Here is a 24,773-nt window from a genome sequence, read left to right as displayed (position 1 = left end):
GTTCTATCTTCAGATGAGTCTAGATTTCCTTTTGGGGTGTCATAGATGTTGCAGTAGAGCCCTAGAAAGATTTTACCTGGACTTCTATCTGGATTGACCTATGCCTTGGCTGAGAATCCACTAGGGAAATTTATACCTTAGGTGCTTCAGGGACCCATGGGAGAAATTTTCACCCTGAATAGTTTGGTTTCTCACCTGAGAATGAGGGGGCAAACTTCCAGTTGACCCCAAAGTTCCTAATCCCCGATGAGAGAGCTCCACACTTTTAAAGAGTTCATTTGAGACTAGTCTTTCCTTCTGAGAGAGGAAGGTAATTTTTCCTTTTCCTTTTCTCTATTTTAAAAATTTTGCTAGTTGTTTCAGTTTTGTCAATTTTTTGTTTTGGGATTGGAACAGACTCTTATAAATACTAGCTAGGCAATAACCCATGATCCACTTTGTAAAATGTCAGCTATTTGTTGAACTTTGGGGAAGATTGTCATCTTCAGACCCCTTTTGGACCCTTGCAAAGGCTGATAATCATGGGATTCTCTAAGGATTGTGCAGAATGGACTGCTGGACTCTTTACATGGTATTTAAGAGGCCACTGAGTACTCTGCCACATGGCTTGGTTGAGACTCTTTAGTGTGAGGCATTGGGAAGGTACTGAAAAGAATAATGTTTGAGATTTCCCAAGTCCTCAGATAACTTTTTAGAATTGAAGATTTGGACAAATATATCAAATTCCCCCAGCTGATTCTCTGGATATAGCAAATATTTAACATGGAGGAGAGTGTAATAGAAGTGGAGTATCCAAGGAGCTAAGCTGAGCTCTCATGGTCACTTTCAGGGACATGTGCTCAGCTCTGTGAAAGCTCTCAACTTTGAGATTCTTTGTTCTCCATGACACCAGCAAGGGAGAGGTGGAAGCTTCAAAGAATATGCCACTGAACCGGGAAGAGCTGCCCACTCAGTAGTCTTTAAAAGGAGAGTCAGCTTCTGTTCTTGCTCTTATCTTCCTCTCCTGAATGTGTAGTGTGGAATTCTCCAAGACTTCCCATGATGGGGAAGTAGAGAGGGGTGCCAAGGAGAGGGGAAGAAAAGCTTCTCTTCCTGGGAGGTATGATGGCTACTTATACACATGCTGTCTAGGGGAGCTCGAGCATTGACCCTGGCTTCCTGACCACCTGAGATATGGATAGTGGCTAACTGAGGAGCTCAGGAGTTCCTGGGTAGAGCTAACTGGCGGCAGGAGTTTTCTGCAATTATACCAGGAGAATGGATCTAAAAACTTACCTCCCTGGATGCCCAGAAGATTTGGACCTTGGCGGAATTCTTTGAATAGTACAGAGCTGAGGTAAAGGTGTTCTGTTCAGCAGTTCCACAAAAGGTTTCATGTTTTGATGTTTTAAATATAAGCCTCCTATTATAAGAGGAATGGGCTACATACTTTAAGTCTTTGTCAATGTACCTTCATGAGTCCTTCTTGTTCCAAGCATTTCTTTTGTGTGGAAAAAAATAAATAGCTGACCTATACATGATTTACAATGTCCATTGAGTAACTTTCTGATCCCTGTTGGGGAGACCCTACACCTGAACCATACCTATGCTTTTAATGATTCCCCCCCCTCAACCAGGGTGCAAGTTGGGGGCATAAAGAGCCAGAACTAAGAAGAATGAACGTAACTAATCTCTTTAGAGCCAGGTTCTCCAGGACCAAACCTGATCCACATGGGCCAAAGCTCAGACCCTTTAATGGGAAAAGATGTCCTTAGCTTTCTCGGACCCAGTGCCAGCTTGTTGTTGCACTAACAATGTAGGATACCATGTCAGACAAGTTTAGCCAGGATACCAGCCATAGTATCAATAGAAAAAGAACTCTAGGGAAGCCCTTAGATAAAGAAGAAACCAAGAGAAAGTTTAGTGGCTAAGCAAAAGGTTATCTGGGAAAATGAGGACCCAAACCAGGCATGGCAGAACTGAACTCTTCCTGTCTCTATGCACACCTTGTTTTTAAAAATGTATGCAAAATATATATTATAAATTTAACATGAAAATTTCAATATATTTAAAAAACAGAAATGAGGATTGTATGCAAGACCATGGACTGTCACGTTCAGTTTCTTCTTAAGTGTTTATTAAATTTTACATGACAGTATTAAAGCTACCCTGCTTATTTGTGCCCCCTTCTGAAATTCCTTCTGCTCTCTTGATTTTTTTTTTGTTTGTTGGTTTGGTTTTGTTTTTGCTGTTTCATCGTTCTTTTTGTTTTGTTTTGTTTTGGGTTTTTTTCATCCCTATTACCACCTTCCAATTCCCCCTCTCCTTTATTTGTAACAAATAAATATAGGCAAGCACAACAACAAAAATGAACACTTTGGCCATGTCTGAGAACGCATGTCTCATTCTACACCTCTAGTCCATCTTCTTTCTGCCAAGAAGTGGGAAGTGTGCTCAACACCAGTCTTCTGAAGTCATGATTGTTTTCTTAATTGATCAGACATCTTAAGTAATTCTTTTTTTATTATTATTAACTTGATAAAACATAAAAACACAAGCATTTCCATATTCAGAGAAGGCCAGAAAAAGGCGAGTATAAAAACATGAAATCATAAAACAATTTCATTCAGCTTGTTTAATTTTTTTTTTTTTTAGGCAATTGGGGTTAAGTGACTTGGTCTGAGACCAGATTTGAACTCAGGTTCTCCTGACTTCAGGGCCAGTGCTCTATCCACTGCACCACCTAGCTGCCCCAGCTTGTTTAATGTTTAAGTACACACACACACACACACACACACACACACACACACACACACACACACACACACACACACACATATTCTAACATTGCCTGCTTGCCTGATTGGTCACTAAATTAATCAGAGGTCTTAAGTCTTTCAGAATTGCTTCTCTTTACAACATGATTGACATGGTATAAATTAGTCACCTGGTTGTGTTACCTTTACTCTGCATGCAATTGCACCTTCATTCAATCTGAGCTTTCACAGGTTCATGCACCAGTTTCACAGTTTCACCAGGTTCATTCACCCTACTGTGCCTGTACTCCCATTTTGTTGTTTAGTTGTTTTTCAGTTGTGTCCAACTCTTTGCGACCCCATTTAGGGTTTTTCTTGGCAAAGATATTGGAGTGGTTTGCCATTTCCTTCTCTGGTTCATTTTAGAGATGAGGAAACTGAGGCAAACAGGCTTAAGTAACTTGCCCAGCGTCACACGGCCAGTAAGTCTAAAGCTAGATTTGAACTCAGGTCTTTCTGACTCCAGACTTAGCACTCTATCCACTGCACCACCAAAGCCTGTCTGATAATTGCCATTTTCCTCTTTTGTCATTTTTGCTAATCCACTGAATGTGAAAGCCTCAGAGTTGTTTTCATTCACATTTCTTTCATTTTCAGTTATTTGGAGGATTTTTTTTTCATATGGTTGTTAGCCATTTGCATTTCTTGAAAAATATCAATTCATATTACCTATTGATATCCTTTGACCTCTTACCTATTGGAGAATGACTTTTGTTCTTATCTATTTGTATCAATTCTCAATTTATCTCTAATATCAGACCTATATCAGAGAAATTTGCTGTAAAGAATTTTTCCTTGTAACTGTTTCCCTTATAATTCTAAGCACACTGATTTTTTTTGTGTGCAAAACCTTTTCAATTTTATGGACAATCAAAATTGTCCATTTTGTCTTTAATGAGCATCTTTATTCATTGTGAAGCTAAGAATTCTCTCCCATCCATAATTGAAAGATATTTCCTTCTCTTTTCCTCTAATTTTTTTCCTGATATGATGTTTTATACATAAGCATGTATCCATTTGTTATGTGGTTTGAGATGTTGGTATGAACCTAATTTCTGTAAAACTATTTTACAGTTTTCCTAGAAGCTTTGCCAAATAGGGAGCTCTTACCTCAATAGTTGGTGTCCTTAGGGGTTTTGAGCACTATGCTATTACATTTGATTACTTCTGGATCTTATTTATTTCATCAGTTATACTGATCAGTCTTCCTCTGTTTTAAACCCAGTACCAAATACTTTTTGATGATTATTACTTTTTAGTAGAGCTTGAGACCTGGTACTATGTAGGCCCCTTCATTCCTACTTATTTTTATTATTTCTCTTGAAATTCTTGACCTTTTGTTCTTCCAGATGAACATGATTATTATTATTTTCTTAATTCTATAAAGTGACCCCTTGGTAGTTTGGTATGGCACTAAATCGATAGATTAATTTAGGTAGTAGTTTTTTTTTTTTTAGTGAGGCAATTGGGATTAAGTGACTTGGCCAGAGTCACACAGCTAGGAAGTATGATGTGTCTGAGGCCAGATTGGAACTCAAGTCCTCGGGACTCCAGGGCCAGTGCTGTATCCACTGGACCACCTAGCTGCCCCTAGGTAATATTTTTATTTGTATTATGTTAATACAGCCCATAAGAATGAGCAATTAATCTTTCCAATTATTTGTCTTCCTTTATTTCTACAAAGAGGGCTTTGTTATTTGTCTTCATATAAGCCCACTTAGGAGTGGGCCTTTATATGTGGACTCCCAGATATTTTATACATTTTATAGTCATTTTGAAGGGACTTTTTCTATCTCTTCTTGTTGGGTTTTGTGTTAATAGAACTCTGATGATTTTTTTGTGGATTTATTTTGTATCTTTCTACTTTATTGAAATTATTGTTTCAATTGATTTTTCATTTGACTCTCTAAGGTCCTCCAAATAAATTGTCAACTGAAAATTATTTTTTAATTTCTTTTTTGCCTATGTTTTTCCTTCAATTTCTTTATCTTATTTTATTGCAATAGCTAGCATTTCTAGAACCATATCAAATAATAGTTATAGCCATGTATGTTTTTGGTTTACCTCTGATCTTTCTGGAAAGGCCTCTGATGTTTCTCAATTATAATGATAGCTCTTGGTTTTAGATAGGTACTGTTAACATGGGAAAGAAAGGTCTGTTTATTCCTATGCTTTTTAGTATTTTTAACATAAAAGGTTGTATTTTGTCAAAATCTTTTTCAGCATTAATTGATATCTTCTGGTTTTTATTATTTGTGATATAGTTTGTCCATTATGTTTATAGCTTTCCTGATGTTGAATTAATCTTGCATTCAAGATATAAGCCTATCTTGGATATAGTTTGTCATCTTTTTAATATGTTTCTATAGCTTCCTTGCTAATATTTCATTCAATATATTGCGTCAATATGCATTAGAAATGCTAGACTATAATTTTCTAGACATGTTTTATCTATCTCTAGTTTGAGTCTAAGGACCATATTTATGTCATATAAGGAGTTTGGTAGGATGTCTTCTTTCTCTATTTTTGCAAGTAAATTTTGTAAAATCAAAGTAAATTTTCTTTCAATGTTAGATTTACAAGCAAATTCTATCAATCTGGGCCTAGATCTTTTTTCTTTCATCTATGGCTTGTTCAATTTCTTTTTCTGAATTTGAGTTATTTAAAATCTCTGTTTCTTGTTCTGTTGATCTAATTTATGTATTTTATAAGTATTTTCCCATTTCCTTGACATTATTAGTTTTATTTTCAGGTAATTGGGCAACATGGTTTTTAACTGTTTCTCTTATTATTTCCTTTTCATTTGTTGCAAATTCTCATTTTCATTTTTTTATTTTTTGAATTTTGATTTTCCTCTATTTTGATCTAACTTGATAAGTTTATCAGTTTTATTAATTTAAAAAAAAACAAATCCTAGGTTTTTTTAAAAACAAATCAATTTTTTAAAATTTTCAATTGTCTTTCTCTTTTTGATATTTCAAAATTTCTATTTTTGTGTTTAGTTGGGATTTTTTGATTTGTTGCTTGTTTAGATTTTTTTAGTTGCATATCAAATTTATTGATCTGTTATTTCTCTTTTTGTTGAGGAAAATATTTGGAGATAGCAGTTAGTGAGAGTAACTGCTTCAGCTGAATCTCCAAAGTTTCAGTATTTTGTCTCACTGTTGGCATTTTCTTTGATAAAATTATCTATGGTTTCTTTGATTCATTCTTCAATCTATGTGTTCTTTAGGATTATATTCTTTAGACTTTAAGTTTGAATTCTTTCTTTAAATGCTTCTATGTATTATAATTTTCATTGTGTGGTGGTTGGCAAAGAATGTATTACATTTCTATGTTTTGTGAGTTTTTTATGCTTTAATATATGCTCAATTCCTATAAAGGTAAAATGCAAAGTTGAAATATATGTATACTCTTTGATTCCCAATCAGCAGTCCCCAGAAGTCTATCATATCTAACTCTTATAAAATACTATTAAGGTCTTTAACTTCTTTGTTATTTAATTTTTTTGTTAGACTTGGTTAAGTCTGACAAGGGCATATTGAAATCACTGTCATAGTTTTATTGTCTGTTTTCTCCTTGTAGTTAAATTATTAGCTTTTCCTTTAAGTACTTAGATGTGATGCCATTTGGTGCCTGTATCCCATGATCTATAATGCTTTTCCCTTTTGTCTTTTAATCATGTTTCCTTTTATTGTTGTCTCGGTCCTCGATCACCGCTCCTGCTTCTTTGGATTCACCTGAGGTGTAATAAATTTTGTCCAGGCCATCATCTTAAATCATTGTGAATCTTTATATTTGAAGTGTGTTTCTTGTAAACGACATATGGTTGCAGTCTTCTTTCTAGTCCATTCTACTGTACCATCCTCTCTTATGGGTGAGTTCATCTTCTTCACATTCATGATTATAGTTGTTAATGAGATTTCACATCCTATTACAACATTTTCTCCCTTTTCCTGTATCTTCTGTTTAAAGAAAAAGGCTTGAAAAAGAAAGGGAATGGGAGCAACACTTAAAATCTATCATTTTAATGACTCCATCCTTTTCCTCTTTCCTTTTCCTTAACCATTCTAAATCCCAATCACTAGTTCTTATATTTTCTTTCTTATCTTTTAATCCCTCCTTTATGATTAATCCTCTCAGTAGCTAAAGTTTGCTGTGCTTGTGACTATTCATTTCCTCTCCATTTTTACCATCCCACTATTATTACCTTCCCTCTGCCCCTAGACTTTATACTCCTCTCCCCAAAAAACCCTTCCTTATAACAAGTTAGTATAGCCATGCACAACTGATCCACATATAGTCCATATATACATATATACATACACACATACACATATATCATATATACACACACACACACATATATATATATATATATATGTATGTATGTATGTATATGTATATACAAACACAACGAAAGAAACCGTTTCTACTTGAATGGAATTTGCATTCTAAGGGGTATAGTTCCAAATTGTTTTCCAGAATGACTGTACCAATTCACAGCTCCACGAAGGAGTGAATTAGTATGTCTATCCTCCACATCCCTTCAAACACTTTCCATTTTTCTTTTTTTATCATCATTGCCAAGATGGTGTGACATGGAAATTCAGAGTTATTTTAATTTATATTTCTCTCATAATTTGTGATTGGTAGTATTTTTTTTCATATGGTTGTTGATAGGATGTTTTACTTCTTATGAGAACTGCCTTTTCCTATCCTTTGACCATTTATTGGAGAATTGCTCTTGTTCTTACATATTTGAATCATTTACTACATATCTTGAATATCAGACCTTGGCTATCATAGAAACTTGTTACAAAGATTTTTTCCCCCATTAACCGTTACCCTTCTAATTTTAGATGCATCAATCTTTTTGTGTGTGCAAAAGCTTTTTAATTTTGTTGTCAAAATTGTCCATTTTATTTCCTGTGGTCCTCTCTATCTTTTTTTTTGTCAAGAATCTTACCCTTCTGATAGTTGTGAAAGGCATCTCTTTCCATTCTCTTCTAATTTGTTTATACTTTTTAGGTCACATATACATTTGGAATTTGTTGTGATTTATGATGTGAGATGTTGGTTTAAACTTAATTTCTGCTAAACAACTTTTCAGTTTTCTGGGAAGTTTTTGTCTAATGTCTTTGCAATTATGTTCATTTGGTTTTGTATTTTGTATTCTTAATCTGTCCCACTGATCAACTCTTCCATTTTTAACCTGAAACAAATAGGTTTTTGTTTGTTTGTTTGTTTGTTTGTTTTTGCTAGGCAATGGGGTTAAGTGACTTGCCCAGGATCACACAACTAGTAAGTGTCAAGTGTCTGAGGCCAGATTCAAACTCAGGTCCTCCTGACTCCGGGGCTGGTGCTCTATCCACTGCACCACTTAGCTGCCCATACCAAATAGTTTTAATGACTACTTTGTACTACAGATTGAGATCTGGCACTTCTAAGTCCTCTTCCTTCACATTTTTTTTCTTTTGGAATTCTTGCCCTTTTGTTCCTGCATTTTGTTATTATTTTCTCTCAGCCCTATAAAGTAACCCTTCTGTAATTTGATTGGTATGGCGTTGAATAAGTAAAGGTACTATTGTTTTTTGTTACATTGGCATGACCCAACCATGAGAAATTAATGTCTTTCCAATTGTTTAGGTCTGTCTTTATTTATGTAAGAACTGTTTTGTAGTTGTAGTCATACAATTAATTACCATGAGCATCTTGGTAAGTGGACTCCCAAATAGTTTATATTCTGTAGTTATTTTTAATGTAATTTATCTTTCTATTTCTTCCTATCTGGTTTTGTTAAAAAAAAAAAAGACTAATGTTTTAGTTGATTTATGTTGTATCTTGCTACTTGATTGAAATTATTGTTTTAATTTTTAATCTCTAGGATTCTCTAAGTAGACCATTATGTCAATGCTTATTCTCTCAATATCTTTTGCTTGTTTTATTGCTATAGCTAGCATTTCTAGAACTATATCAAATCATAGCGGTCATAATAGCTACTCTTGTTTTACCCCTGATCTTACTGGAAAAGCCTCTCATGTTTCTGATGTATGTACGTATGTATGTATGTTTATACATAGATTACATATAACCATATATTCTAAATGGTTATATGACTTAAAAGCAAATTAAAAAATAATGGATAGAGATAACTTTCACAACTATTGTGTTGACTAAACAAAGGATAAAGAGGACCATAAAGAAATAAAATGGACAATTTATATACATTATGTATAGGTATATATAAGTCATCTGATTAATTTTATATATTATAAATAATGCTAGTTCTTAGTTTTAGATAGATGCTATTTATTATAGTAAAGAAAGTTGCATTTTTCCCTAAGGCTTTAGTGTTGTTTTTCAAATATAAATCAATGTTGCCTTTTATCAAAAAGCTTTTCCTGAAACCATTCATATAATCATGTGCTTTTTAGTCTGTAATTTTCTTTTTCTTGCTTTGTCTTTTCTTTGTTTAGGTACCAAGACTATATTTGTATCATAGGAATTTGATTGGATCCCTTCTTTTTCTATTTTTGCATAGTTTATACAACATTGGACGTAATTGTTCTTTGAGTGTTTGATAGAATTCATTTGTAAATCCATCTTATTCTTAGATTATTCAATTTCTTTTTCTGAGATTGAGTTATTTAAACTCTGTATATCTTGTTCTGTTAATCCAAATATCACCCCACCCAAGAGTACAGGAGGCCTGGACCATCAAAGCTAAGCTTGGCCCCTTAGTATTTCCTGATCATTTATTGATTTGGTGCCCTTTTTAGTTCACTGCTGAAGTATATGTAGGAAATCCAGGCTCTTCTACATCCCTTTATGCTGCCATCTTTAACCAAAGCTCCAGTTTCTATTTCAAAAATCCTCACCAGCTCTGGGTTTCTCTATAAGAATGCTAGAAAGTCTTCTACTCTATTAAAAATCTGTCTTTTTCCCTGTAGGATTATATTTAGTTTTTCAGGTTAAGTTATTGTAGTTATGTCTATTTCTTTTGTCTTTTTGTATGTTCCAAGATTTCCTTTATAATAATTTCAGCATAGTATTCTATGATCCTTGCTATGGTTCTCTGAAGCATTTTTCCTTTGACCTGGTTAGGATGGGTAGGTCTACATCCTATCTCTACTGGAATTTAGATGCTATTGCTGCAGCCTTCTCAAAGTTCTAGATGGGATAGCTGAGTCCTGGTCTACTTTCCTACCTTGTTCTGTAACCCTGGCCTGAGGCAGGTAAAATAGACCCAGACCAGGCCCTGTCTTCATCCTCAATCCCTTGCTTTTTCTGCCTCGGTCTATAGATGGGCCTATATGATGTGGGCACCAACCTTGCCATGGTCTCCTCTCCTTGCACTGTCATCTACCAGAAGTGGCTTTGTTCCTCATGTGTTCTAAAAGGCTCAAGTAGATAACAAAGACAGAGATGGCCTCATGGAGGACTCTGAGGTTATGCCAATAACCTCATTCATATCCTCTGTTTTCTTGCTGGTCTTATCCCCTAGGCCTCGACTCAAGATCATGCTGGTTTCAGGTCCCTTCTGCCAGAGATTGTATTGGCTTTCGGAGGACCTTGGGGTGTCGGCTGCCAGAGCACATCAGCTCCTCAGCCTCTTTATGTAGTCATCCATTGGTGATTCTTTGTTCCTTGCTATGGCTTGGACAGTCTAGTTTCCAAGATCCTGTTCATTTCAATTGCAGTGTACTGGAGCTCCTTCTACCCTGGCTTCAGGCCCCCAGGCACATCCCCTACCAGGATGTTTAGAATCTTCTTGTGCAATCCTAGAGTGGATGGAGGAGCTTATTAGTGTTTCTCTTTGGTGTTATTGAAATTTCATCTGGAACTCTTTTTCATCTTCACTTAGCACAGTGCCTAACACATAGTAGGTGCTTAATAAATGTAGATTAATTGATTGGTTCTTTCTCAACGGAGCTCAGTTTATGCATAAGCTTTCACATCATCATGTTTGCTGGAAATCCAGTCTCATCCTTTCTTAAGTGAAGTGGGAGTGGGCATTAGTTATTAACTACAGGGAGTGGGAAGCAGAGAAGGGGGGTCAAGGCCTGAGGGCCCTAGAAAGCCTTTTAACTATCACTAGATAAAAGCCTTTTATATCTCCAAGGAAATTACACAAAACCAGTTTTACCATGAGGAAGCAACAATCACCATCATTCTATCTAGGTGAGGGGATACACCAAGCCTGGGGCTCCTGCCAATCTAGCCAGGCCCCATCCCTTAACCTGCTGGCTACTCAAAGCTCCCTCTCTATCCCTCACCTACGCTCCAGTGTAGCAGGTTCTGTTGGAGTTCTACATCCTCTGAAATCCTACTCAGCATCTTTAAGGATGAATTGAAGAGAGGAATGGGATTAAGGGCTCCAGAGAGCACCTTCATCTTTATCACAGCTGGTGATTTAGGGTAGAAGTGTTAAATACCACCATAAGGCTGCACGCTCTGTGCTCTATACTCAGAGAAGGCAAGAACCAGACTAAAATGCAACAATAAATTAAAATAAAGTATAGATAATGTCAATACGTGGTTTTCTAAGTCAATATGTGTGGCCCACAAAGATCCTTGAGTATGGTTTAGTGGCCCCCCATTTCCATTTGAGTTTGATCCTACTGGTTTAGGGAACTAGGATCCGACTTGAGGATCTGCTCAGAACTTAGTGAATTGGGGAAGAGTCACAGATCTATTACAGGATTTTAGAGCAGCAATGCACGTTGAAGATCATCTAGTCCAATTCCCTCATTTTACTAATGAGGAAACTGACACAGAGATTAAGTGACTTACCCAAGGTCATAGAAATTCTATTCTGGTAGATCCAGGGCAAGATCAAAGCTCATTGTGGCCCCACAGGCTGTCCACACCCCTTCAGGATGGAAGGCAGTCAGACTATGCTTCTCTCAGAGCTCTTCTCTCTTTCCTCAGCCTTGCTCCACACCCCCACCTCAACCCCTCTCCCCCCCAACCCCTTCCTTCTTTGCCCTCTTTGGCTGGAATCACAGAGCAGAGCTGAACTGAGGCATAAAGGTCACTGGTGGGGGTGGGGCCCAAGGTCACACGCACTCGAACATTCCAGCACTATAGTGAATGGGCAAGAAAACAAAGAGCCGACCAGAGGATGGGAGCGAGGCAGATGAACTGCCCGATTTCACTGCTGTGATCAGCAGGAGCTTTCTCTGTATTTCTCATTTCTCCCCTCCCCAGCAAACTCTCTTCAGCTCAGGAAAATGTGCCTCTGCTAATTGGCAGCTGTTTGGTCAGCCAGGTCTAGGGACGTATTCCTACCTGGCTCTGGACTGTCTGCCCTTCAAACAGCCCCTTTTAACAGTTGGCTGCAAATTTCAGCCACACCTTCCCCCTCTCCTCCCCACCCCCAACCCTGTAGTACACTCACAATTCTCTCTTCTCTCTCAGCTTCCCCTAGAGCCTAGCCCACCCCTGCCTGCTTCACAGGTCCCAGCTCTGGCTGCTTTCCTTCCCAAGATCTCTCATCTTCACCAAATGCTCCCCAGTGGCACAGGGACCGCTGACCTCCCCCAGCACTTCCAGGAAGCATCCCCTAAAAGACTCTAGGGAGGGAAGGGAGATGGGGGCGGGGTTCTATGCAGCCATCAAGTTGATGAAGGGATCTTGTCTAAAGGTTTTATCTCTTCCCACCAAGAGCAGAAGGAGAGAGAATACATTATAATTGTAGGTAGAGGGACTTATGCTTGATACCAGAAGGAACTTCCTGACTGTATTACTCTTGAAAGATTGCAATGCATTACTAGGGAGAGGTTTGGGAATTTCTTTAGAAATGTTCAAGAAAAAAAGACTCATGATGGAAAATACTATCCACATTTAGAGAAAGAACTGTGGAGACTGAATGCAGATCAAAGCACATTTTTTCACCTTTTTTTGTTTTTTTTTTCTTTCTCTTGGTTTTTCCCTTTTGTTCTGATTCTTCTTTCACAACATGACTAATGTGGAAACATGTTTAATATGATTGAACATATAACCTATATCAGATTGTATGCCATCTTGGGTGGGGGAGGGAAGGGAGAGAGAAAAAAAGTTTGGAACTCAAAATCTTATAAAAATGAATGTTAAAAACTTTTTTTACATGTAATATGAAAAGAATAAAATACTATTTTAAAAAAAGAAATGTTCAAGAAAAGGTTAGAACCTCATTCTATGATGTTTTGAATTCATCACATCCCAGCAAAAGTAGATGGAGTCATAGACAGCTTAAGTTTTATTCTTGCCCTGTGGTTTTTGTGTATTGTTTTCTTATCCCTGAGTCAACTGAGACCGTAGAATCATAGAATTTCAGAGTTGGAAGACACCACAGCCACCATCTAGTAAAAATCTGTCTTTTTTTTTTCAATCCTCTCTACAATATCCTTGAAAAGGATCCATCTAGACCTTGCTTAAAGATCTCCAATGAGAGGCAATCCATTCCACATGTGGATAGCTCCGATTGTTGCAATCAAACGGAATAAGTCTAATCTCTCTATCACAGGACAGCCCTTCAAATACTTGAAAACATCTCTTTGATCCCCCTACCCTGTCTTTCCTCTAGACTAGAATCAGAGCTGGAAGAGACCTTAGAGATAATTTAATCTAGTGATTTTCAAAGTAAAGTCTAGGGACTCCTGGGAGTCCCTGAGACCCTTTGAGGGGAGGTGTTCCATGTGGCCAAAATGATTTTTATAATAATACTAAGACAATTTAATTTCAGGATCTATTCTGATCCTCCTTAATGGTAGTGCGTCTCCTCTGTTGATTACCTTTCATTTATTCTGTTTCTACATAGTTGTTTGCATTTTGTCTCCCCAATTAGATTGTGAGCTCCTTGAAGTCAAGGAAATGCCTTTCTTTGTATCCCCAGTGCTTAGGACGGTATCTGGCACATAGCAGGTATTTGATAAATGTTTATTGATTAACTTGCTGACTAATATGGTAAATATCGATAGACACAACTATATAAACAATAGCCCTTTGGGAGTTCCTCAATAATTTTTAAGACTATAAAGGTATACTGAAAGCAAAAAGTTTGAGAACAGCTAGATTAATTCAATCTCCAAAGGAAGTAGTTTTCCCGAGGTTACACATGTAAGTAGTTGGTAGTAGAGCCAAGCCCTTGGCCCTTCGCCTCTTACAATTCTAACAATTCCCACCCAGGGGACTGTTCTTTCTGCCACTAACTTGAGACAAACAAACTCTAGACATAGGCTGGAGGCAGATGAACTTCAGAGGGCCCAAGGAAGCCACTCAGCTGCTCTGTCTGGACAAATACCTAGAGATAATGATTGGATTGATGTCTGCTAGATAGGCAGAGTGAAGGCTTGGCTTCCATAGCCAGAAACTAATAATTTAACAATAAGACTGTTTTGAGCTGACCTGTCTAAATCCGACTTCATTCCCATAATGGAGGTGTTGAAGGAGAACAGTCCTTTAAGGATGTCAGGGATAGTCTTCCTCTTCACTTCAGCCTCTCAGGCTCTCTAGCTTCCTCCAAAACTTACCCCTACATGAGGCCTTTTCTGATTCCCCCAGGTTTTAGCTCTCCACTCTGAAATAACTATAACTACATATATGTATGTATATGTACATACATACATATACATGTATATGTACACATTGAAGTATATGTTTAGGAAGTAAATACTATACATGTATAGTATACACATGTGTATGTTCACATGTATACACACATGTATGCATATACATATACATGTAGTATTTACTTCCTGACTGTAAGACAGGTGGATGTATTGCTTTCCCCAATGTAAGGTCCTTGAGAGCAGAGATAGTTTCATTTTTGTCCCTGTTTCCCTAACAACTGGCATAAAGTAAATATTTAAGTGTTTATTGAATGAATGAATGAATGAATACCCACTTCCCAGGGGCTTTCTTTGAAAGGGAATAGGATCTGGTTCGAAGGCATTTTATTGTTCCCCAAATCTTCCTCCAACCCAGATGGAGAGGGAGAAGAGTGGGAAAAGGAATGAATGTGGCATCAGAAGATGTGTGTTTGAATCCCAGGCTTTGACATTCACTAGCTGAATTACTAAGGGCAAGTCTCTTAACTTTGATGACCTTTAATTTCCTCATCTGTAAAAAAGAGAATTAGTTCTCCTTTCGTATCAGTTTTCCAGTGGGATACGCTGTCTTTTTTATCCTTTTGGTCATGACAGCCTTACCATCTACAATTTCTGTCACCAGGAAAGATTTCCCTAAGTTGCTCAATTCAACTCAATAAGCATTATTGAATGCCAGGTCCCATGATAGGCTCCGGAGATATAGGGATAAAAACAAAACAGGCCCTGCCTTCAAGGGGTTTACATTCTTCTGGGAGGGGAAAACAACATATACCGCAAAGCAAATTCAAAATATGTACAAAGCAAATACAAACTAAACTTTGACAGGAGAACATTGACAGCTAAAGTGTGGCAGGGATCAGGAAAGACCACAGAACCTTATCTGGCTTTGAACGAAGCTAAGAATGCATTGGGATGAGGGGAAGGAGGAGAACATTGCTGGCTTTGCAGAAAACCCTACACAAAGTCACTGAGGTGGGAGATGACAAGATGGAATATCACATTCAAGGAACAGTCAAGGGACTGCTTTGGCTAGAATGTAAAGTGTGTGAAGGGGAATGATGTACAGTCAATTTGTCTGGAAAGTGAGGTGTGAGTTGGCTTTAAGGGTCTGAAGGAGGGGTTTGTTTTTTAACCTAGAGGTAATAGGGGTGCTAAGGATCTCTGAGAGGATTCCTGCCTCCAGGACTCTCCATATCCAATCCTAGCTAAAGTTATGTGGTTTTTTTTCTTCCCTTTCCATCTACTCATTTCCTTCACCGCCATTGCCCTCACTGCACCCTCTCCCCCTCATTCACCCTTCTGGGATCGTTTAACTTTCATGACGATATGATTTGGTCATAATAGATTTCAGGGAACTGGTCTCTGTATGAAAGAGACCATGTGAAACAAAGCTGTATTGTACTGTTTGATATTTTAAAAGATATTTAGGACTTGGAGGAAAAAAAAAGACATGCCAGGTTTGGACATTTTCTTAAACCAGACATTCCTTATGAGTTCCCACCACCTCTTATAAATTCTTCTGTGTGTTGAATTTGGTATAGGGACTTAAGTAAACAGGAATCCACCCTTTCCCCATTAATAAAGCTCAATCCCTGGCTATTTGCAGATGGCAGGGGGAAACATAAGGAGGTTTCTTGTTAGAATATACAGTGCACTAACCCCAGTCAAGAGGTGTTGCTGCTATTTGCACTTTAAAGAAGGGAGAGGGGCGATATATTGAGTCTGCCTCAAACTGTACATTTTCTTCTCTTAATAGTTTTATTCATTTGTAAAATGTTTGACTTGTTTTTCTTTATCCATTGCTTGGACACACCTGGTCTGGGGCAGAGATTGATGCTCTTAATATGATTTATTCACCTGAGGTTTCTCTAACTGGCCTGATCACTGGTATTTAACCAAATTATCTTTTTTCCCCCCAAATCATGGAAGGGTAGCATTCTCTCAGAGCACTCAATTGACACTTCACAGTGATGGCTTGGGTCCCCAGAGGGTGGCTGTTACTCCTGCAGGTTCTAGGGTAAACTGTGGATCCGTGCTTCATACATATATTCATATAGCCCATGAGCTCCCACTGATGTGCTTTCCCTTCATTGTGCCAGTAGACACAATTGGCTCCAAGCATGGTAAGAACAATAGCTACAAAATATCCTTCCACCTGCAACTTCCAAGTACACTTGACAACTAATACATACAAGATCTATAGGGAAAATGGCCACAAACTTAAAAATAAAAGGATAATGAAGTAACCATGTAGGGAGCATATCTGGCTAAGGCAAATTACAGAGTGAAACTACAGGTCCTTGAAGTCCTCTCTCTCTTCATGGAGTCCTCTCTATAACTCTTAATTGCCATGATTCTCTCTCTCTCTCTCTCTCTCTCTCTCTCTCTCTCTCTCTCTCTCTCTCTCTCTCTAAATAGTATTTGCCTTTTTCCAATTACATGTAAAAACAATTTTTAACATTTAAAAATTTTTTAAATGAGTTTGAAATTTTTCTCCATTCCTCCTTCCCTACCTCCCTTTCTAAAATGGTAAGCAATTTGATATAGGTTATATATGTGCAATCATATAAAACATATTTTCATATTACTCATGATGTGATGGAAGAAACAGACCGAAAGGAAAAAAAAATTAAAAAAGTGAAAATGGTATGCTTTGATCTGCATTCAGACTTCATTAGTTCTTTCTCTGGAGGTGGATAGCATTTTCCATCATGAGTCCTATGGAAATGTCTTGCTCATTTTAGTGCTGAGAAGAGCTAAGTCATTCATAATTGATTATCACACAATGTTGCTATAACTGTGTATACTGTTCTCCTGGTTCTACTCACTTCACTTTGCATTAGTTTGTGTAAGTCTTTCCAAGTTTTTCTGAAACTCGTCTGTTCGTCATTTCTTATAGCACAATAATATTCCATTACATTCATATACCACAGGTTATTCAGCCATTCCCCAGTTGATGGGCATCCTCTCAATTTCCAATTCTTTGCCACCACATAAAGAGCTGCTAGAAATATTTTTGTACATGTGGGTCCTTTTCCCTTTTTTATGATGTCTTTGGGATACAGACCTAGTAGTGGTATTGCTGGATCAAAGGTTATGTACAGCTTGATTGCCCTTTGGGCATAGTTCCAGTTTGCTCTCCAGAGTGGTTGAGTCAGTGTACAACTGCACTATGGCTCTCTTGAGTCTATAGTTGGCTTTCTTAACTTTGCTGCCAAACATCATCCTCTTCGAAGCTGCTTCTAACCTCCCAGTGACTGACTTTCTGCATTTGTGTCTATCTGGACTTTATGTCTCTATTCCTTCAACTCTACTTAAAATTGACTTTTCAACTGTTGGATGGGATATCAGTCAGGAATATGCTGAAGCCAGCTCATACTGGTTTGGGAGAGCTGATTGTTAAATTTTCAGCGTATGTATTTATCCCTCAAAAGACAAACTTATGAATTGAGAATTGATTTATTGTTTTGTTGATTATTCAGATGTAAGAACGTAATGGAGAGTTAATAATGCAAAAATATGTTGTGTAGGGGCAGCTAGGTGGCACAGTGGATAGAGTACCGGTCCTGAAATGAGGAGGACTTGAATTCAAATCTGGCGCTAGACCAAAAACTTGACACTTACTAGCTTGGTGACACCGGGGAAAGTCACTTAAGCCGAATTGCCAAAAAAAAAAAAGTTGTCTGTACATCTTTTTTTCAATGCTAGTCGTTTAATATTTATCAGCAAGCATCTGGGTGTCTCCCTCTGGGCAAGTAGTTCTGCTGCCTAGACACATGGCCAATGGGAGAGGGAAAGGAGAAAAAAATCCCTTCCTTTTGCCCAAGAAGTGAAGAGTTGAGTTGACTGCTAGCCCCTGCCAGAACTACCTGACTCTCAGCGCTTACCTGCTTAAATCCCCTAAGGGGCACGGCTATATTTTTGCTCAGCCAATGGCATTTCACCTTTAGATTAATCAGAGAAAAGTGAGGCAAGGCTAGGAAAAAGCCTCTCAGCTCTCTTTAGCTGTCAATGGTCTGCAAAAAAAGATTTGGCTTTTGCCATTGCTATAACTTTGAGGGGAAGACAGAAATGAGTCAAACCCCTCCCCCCACTTTAAACTCATATCCTTTCCAATGAAGTTATTGTTGGAATATAAGGCTTGGGCTCCTCCAGACATGGAAGGACCAAGTCACTAATTCTCTTTAGAGCTGGGGGACGACATGAGATCCGAACTCCTTCGTTTTATAAGGACGACACTGAAGCCCAGAGACAGGGAAACAAGCTGTCTACAGTCATAGAGGGAGCTTGTAACAGCTGGAACCAAGACTCAGGTCCAATGCACTTTCTATTGAATTCATTTCAATTCAACAGGGATTTGTTGAATGCTTACTGTCTGCCAGGGACTATGCCAGGTGCTGCAGACACAAAGACAGAAACGAAATAGCCTCTTCCCTCAAGGAGCTTACGTTCTGAGGGGTATCAACATATGTATTAATAAGGAAGGAACTAAACAAGCATTTATTAAAAGCCTACGGTGTGCCAGGGACTGTGCTGAATGCTTTATAAATATTATCTCACTTGGTTCTCACAACAACCCTGGCAGGTAGGTGCTATTTTTGTCCCCTGTCTTACAGATGAGGTAACTGAGGCGAACAGAGGTTAAGTGATTTGTCCGAGGTCACACAGCTAGTGAGTGTCTGAGGCTGGATTGGAACTCAAGTCTTACTGACTCCAGGCCCAGAGCACTCTCCACTGCAAACACCTAGCTGCCTGATGAGAGACTAGAAGTCAGGAGAGAGGTTAGGTCTGGATAAACAGATCTGAGAATCATGTGCATAGAGAAGTGACTGTCCTGATGTGACCAGAGAGTATACTTTGGTGATGCATTCAGCCTAGTAACTGGCTTCAGATCCATCCCTCTCCCTAGTCGCTCTTCTTCCTTTTTTATGTTCTGTCCTACTCTCCCTCCATACCACCTTGGAATCTGGAGAGGCCTCCTGGAACATGGAGGGTAGAGAAGGAGACAGGCTGTTATTTAGTCATTTCAATCACGTCTGACTCTTTGTGATTCCATTTGGGGTTTTCTTGGCAAAGATGCTGGCTTGCCATTTCCTTCTCCAGCCCATTTTACAGATGAGGAAACTGGAGCAAACAAGGTTAAGTGACTTGCTGAAGCTGGATTTGAATTCAGGAAGATAAGTTTCCTGATTCTAAGCCTAGCATTCTATCCACTGAACCACCTAGCTGCTGCAGGATATGGGCTTGTCATAGAAATTATAGAAGTTACCAATTTTAGTGCTAAACAGAAATGAAAGATGCGGGGGCAAAGAAATAGGGGGAGCTAGAGACAACTCTGGGTATGTATATGGTATGTTAGGGTACAGGGTCACCTCTAATCCTTAAAGGCCAGCTTACCACCCACCATATGAAATCACAGCCTAATGGCCCTGAAACCATTAGGCCTTTATTTTTTTCCTAGTTCTATGCCAGCCTTTTTTCCTACTCCTCCCCTCCACCCCCTTTTAACAGCTAATGCATCTATCACTCCTTTCCTAATGAGCATTCCAACTGCCCCCATGGGACAGATACCTTTCTCTGCATGAGAGCTCAAAGCAGGGGAGGAGGGTTTGGCCCAGGAGAAAGCCTAGATCAGGCAAGTTGGGAGACGAGAGGAAGAGGGGACTGAGGGCTCCGGGAGAGCCGCCAGGTTCACCCCCACCACTCCCCGCCCCCCAGGTGCAGCCAGTCATGACAAAGGTGGAATGAGCAAAGAGTGTGACTTCAGATGGGCCTGCGAGATGTCAGCCTCAGTTCTGCAGGCCGCTGCTAGGTGGCTGGCCTGACATATGGGCCGTAAAGAGGACGGAGGAGGATAGAGAACAGAGATTCATTAGAAAACATAAGCACCGTTTAAAAAAAATACAGCAAGCTTTCACTGTTTTCCACCCTGACAAACTTCATGTCTATTTACCCACTGGCCTTGCCTTTAACAACTCTTTCTCCTACACCCACCTCACTCAAGTGACCTCTGCGCTGGTCTCCCTATCACTGGGCAGAGGATCAGGAGACTTGGATCACTCGATACATCCAGATGACCCTGGGTGAGTCATGAAATTCTCTTATCTTCAGATCCCAGTCTATAATATCACATTAAAAGTACCTGTGCCTTGTTCACTTTTCTCACAGGGATATTTTAAGGACTAAGCAAAGATGATATATTTGGAAAATACTTTGAGACCTTAGGAGGAAAAACATTTTATGAATATAAGGTGATGTTCTGCTTATTAATAACATCCCTGTATCCCCTGGAAAAAAGCCAGAGAAATGCCCTGAGCTTTGTCTCTCCTGTTGCAATACAGATATATGCAGGTGGCCTTCTACATAAGGAAAAGTATGTAACTGCCTCCTGGTATGACATGAGAAATACAGTATCCCTTCTACATCGAGGGGGTAGGGAAGTTAGGGGCATGGCACCCCTGCAATCTGGAAAATCCACGTAAGATTTTTTGGTCTTCCCTACATATCAGAGAAGAAGTCTGAATTATTATGGTATTAAAAGATAAAATATGTTGATATTATACAGTACTATATGTATATTTTATGCATTTCCGAGTTTTTAAACTTTTTCTGTGTCCTCTGCTGGCCTTTGCATGCCGTCTGCAGCTTCCATAAAACTCCCCAAAAATTCCTATTTAATTTCTTATGCCTACCCTCAATATATCAAAACCACAATGGGAAAAGTTACTATATGGAAGGGATAACTGTATTAGAAAGCCATCCTTCTGCCCCAAAACATCTTCCATTCAGCCTGTCTCTAATTTCTGAAATTTTGTTGTTAACAGCTTTATTTCTTTGGGTTAGGGCATTTACTTGGTTAAAATGCAAATATTTTTGAAAGGGATCATACAGTATATCAGCCTATTGTGAGTCCTTAGTTATGTTGGTATGAATTAAAATATAATAATAGCTAGGATTTTATAAATATTGTCTCTTGATGCTTAGGTGCTTTTATTATCTCCATTTTTTACAGATGAAAGAAACTGAGGCAGACAGGGGTTAAGTGACTTGCCCAGGATCACATAGCTAGGGAGTGTAGATGCTATATTTGAACTCGGTCTTTCTGACTCCAGATCGAGTGCTCTATTCACTGTGCCTCCTGACAGTCTCATCCAAACTATTTAGTTTTAGTATTTAGACTTGGAAGGAAAAGAACCATGGAAATCTTCTAGTCCCATTTTCCTAATTTATGGATAACAAAACTGAGGTCCAAAACTAGGATTAAAACTCAAATCTTTTAACCTGAATTAAATTCCCCTTCCCTCTATTGAGCCGGCTTTAATAAAGGGAAGGAAGGGAGAGAACAAAGGCTTCTAGAAATATAGCAAGCTCCATGAAATCAGAGAAGTACTGGAAGGGCAGGTGTGAATGCAAAAACAAACTCCTGTGTTGGTATCCGTTCCCATCACTTTCTCTTCTCTCCTATGTCACAGTTCTGCTGAGGGCCAGCTGTGTAACTTGCATGGGGTGTGTGTGTGTGTGTGTGTGTGTGTGTGTGTGTGTGTGTGTGTGTGTGTGTGTGTGTGGAGGGACACGGTTTGTCATGTGCCATGACTACAAACTGGGTCCTAGGGAAGGGGGCGGGTGTTTCTGACCGTAGGCAAGTCATTTCTCCCGCTCAGGGCCTCAGTCTCCTCCCCTGCAAAATGGAAAGGGTTGTTTATCTAGGTGGCCTCTGAATTCTTTTCAGGCCTATATCTATGGTCTCTGAATATGTTACTTCTCTAGGCCTCAGCTTCCTTTCAGGCCTATATCTATGGTCTATGAACATGTTACTTCTCTAGGCCTCAGCTTCCTTATCTGTAAAACTAGGCGATTGGAGCAGATTTAGCATTCTGTGGTTGTATGACCCCTGCTCCAGAGCACAGATGAACCAGAGACTGGTCTCAAGGGGTGGGGCTAAGACAGGGAAACCATTATCTGCAACTGGATTCACTCCACCAAACATTTATTCCTCCCCTAAGGGGCAAGGCGCTGTGCTTGGCACTGGGGGTAGAAGGCAGAAACCAAACAGTCCTGGTCTTCAAGGAGTTTACATTCTACTAGATCAGCTACCACAGGTTTGCAGATGAGTAAACACAAGGTAATTTGAGTAGAGAGAATCACTGGGGAAGGCTTCTCAGATGAGATAGCACTTGGTGGCAGCCTTGAAAGAAGGTTTCTGGGAGGCAGTTTCATAAGGGAGGAGGTTCCAGGTGAGGGACAGTTTGTACCAATGAACCAAGGCTAGAGATGTCATGGTGAGTTTGGAGAATGGCTAATAGCTCAGTTTGGCTGGAATGTAAAATGCATGAAGGGAAGTAATGTGAAATAAGCCTACAGACGTAATTTGGAGTGAATAAATAAACACATTTAAATCTTTGTTCCATCTATACTGTTATTAATGAGGGTAATTGTCCAATGGGGCAGATCCCAAACCCTCCACAGCCTCTCATCTTATGTCCTCCTATGTAACTCATTTACAAGGGCCTATCTAGTATGCCAAAGTCCTCTCTCTAAATTCCATGGCATCACAAGAATACCCATGAGGCACACTGCTGTCCATTTGTTATCCCTTGGTCTCAACACATGACCATCCCATCTTTTCTAGTCATGCATCTCTGATTGCTGTCTTCTATGCTGCTTCTGGTGCACAATTCTTTGTTGATAATATACTGAAGACTCCTCACGGCCGCTAGGCATTTCTTCATTGCCTTTGACTAACTTACAACTTTAATCCTTGGTAGAAGAATTCTTGCCGTATTCCATAGTTCACAGCCATACAAAATCACTGAAAAGATCTTGGTGTTAAAAAGATGGGCTTTTGTTTCAGGAGACTTGCTTAGCCAATACCAGGGGAAAGACATTAAGCAAGAATTACCTACTTAAAGTCCAGCAAGTTGGTTCAGCTAAAGAAGCTCTCCCGGCTCTCAGTTGCCCAATGTGTTCTGGTAGCCAAACCTTAGAGAAAGGCTAGAGCCCCCTGTGGTTGTTTTGTATTCTAGTGACCAAGAAGTGATGTAAATAGCCCAAGCTTTTAGTCCTCTGAGCCAATCAAGTCTCAAGGAGAGTTTCAATCCTTTTAAGAAAAAACTAGCCTAACTCACATGGCAGCAGGAGGTGGGGTGTGATATTGCTCCCTCCACATGCTGGTCGCTAAGGTCAAAGAATTTACCACTTAACAGCTGGCCTACTGGTGATCAACGTATACATATTTAGCTTGGCTGGTCCTCAGAAAGCAGACCATACTTAAAGCTCTTCTTTCATGGTAGAACTTATCAGCATTTACAGAGGAGTACAGTCTTTGAGAACCCAAGGTCACCTCCAGAGTCTGAACAGGCATCAGAATAGAGCTTTTGTTGATGTTGAGTCATTTTTCAGTCGTGTCCTACACTTTGTTCCCCCATTTGGGGTTTTCTTGGCAAAGATACTGGAGTGGTTTGCCTTGTCCTTCTCCAGCTCATTTTACAAATGAGGAAACAGAGGCCAACAGGGTTAAGTGACCTGCCCAGGATCACACAGCTAGTAAGTATATGTGGCCAGATTTGAACTCAGGAAGATGTGTCTTCCTGACTCCAGGCCCGGCACTCTATCCATAGTGCCACCTATCTAACCCAATAGACCTTTATGGGGCATAAATTTAATTTTTTAAGAGGGTGGATTGGAATCAGATTTTACAGGCTTTGAATAATAAGCTAAGGGGGGCTCAATTCATTCAAGATGCAACAGGGAGCCACTGACACTTTTTTAATATGAGAGTGACAGGGTCTGATCTTTGGAAGATTATTGTGGAAGCTGTGGGAAGGATGGATTGGAGTAAGGGGAGATTGGAGGGAACTCAGTTAAGCTAATTCAGGTTAGAGGTAATAAGAACTAGACCTAGGGTGGTGGATGTATGGATGGATAAAAAGAGATGGATATGAAAAATGTCATAAGAGGACCAATAAGCCTTGGCAACTAATTTGATTTGGGAAATGAGGGAGAAGGAAAAGTCAAGGATAAAATGGAAATTATTAAGCTGGGTGAATAGGAGTGTGGTGGTACCCTAACAGATATAGGAAAATTTGGAGGAGAATCAGGTTAGAGAAGAAAATTGATGAGTTTCATTTTGAACATGTTGATTTAAGATGGTAAAAATGCTTTGGTGGAGATGTCCCATAAGCAGTTGAAGCTGCAGTGCTGGAAGTAAGGAGAGAGGTTAAGCCTAGATATATAGATTGGGAGTGACTCCCTGCTTCAAATCTCTCCTCACTCCAATCTCTTCCACACAGGTACCAATATGAATTTCCTAAAGTAGAGGTCTGACCACTTTACCTTCATCTCAACAAACTCCAATGGCTCCCTATTACCTGTAGGATGAAATATA

At 39.1% G+C, this 24,773-nt stretch overlaps 1 protein-coding gene across 4 annotated transcripts in view; it reads left to right on the top strand.

The window, feature by feature from the left end:
* The window catches only part of RAI1 (retinoic acid induced 1), a 313,777-nt gene that overhangs the window by 23,471 nt on the left and 265,533 nt on the right, over positions 1-24,773 (top strand). Inside the window, exon 2 of one of the 4 annotated variants that reach the window (XM_078152975.1) lies at positions 13,627-13,703. The exons of the other annotated variants lie outside the window; for them this stretch is intronic. The gene's annotated coding sequence lies outside the window, so the exon portion shown is untranslated. The remainder of the gene's footprint in view (positions 1-13,626; positions 13,704-24,773) is intronic. 4 annotated transcript variants of the gene reach the window in all.

The sequence above is a fragment of the Phascolarctos cinereus genome, unplaced genomic scaffold (genome assembly GCF_003287225.1).
Source record: "Phascolarctos cinereus isolate Bilbo 61053 unplaced genomic scaffold, phaCin_HiC Scaffold_4;HRSCAF=312, whole genome shotgun sequence".
Classification (NCBI taxonomy): domain Eukaryota; kingdom Metazoa; phylum Chordata; class Mammalia; order Diprotodontia; family Phascolarctidae; genus Phascolarctos; species Phascolarctos cinereus.
The sequence above is the reverse complement of the archived record's forward strand: the minus strand, read 5'-3'. Positions and strand labels throughout refer to the sequence as shown.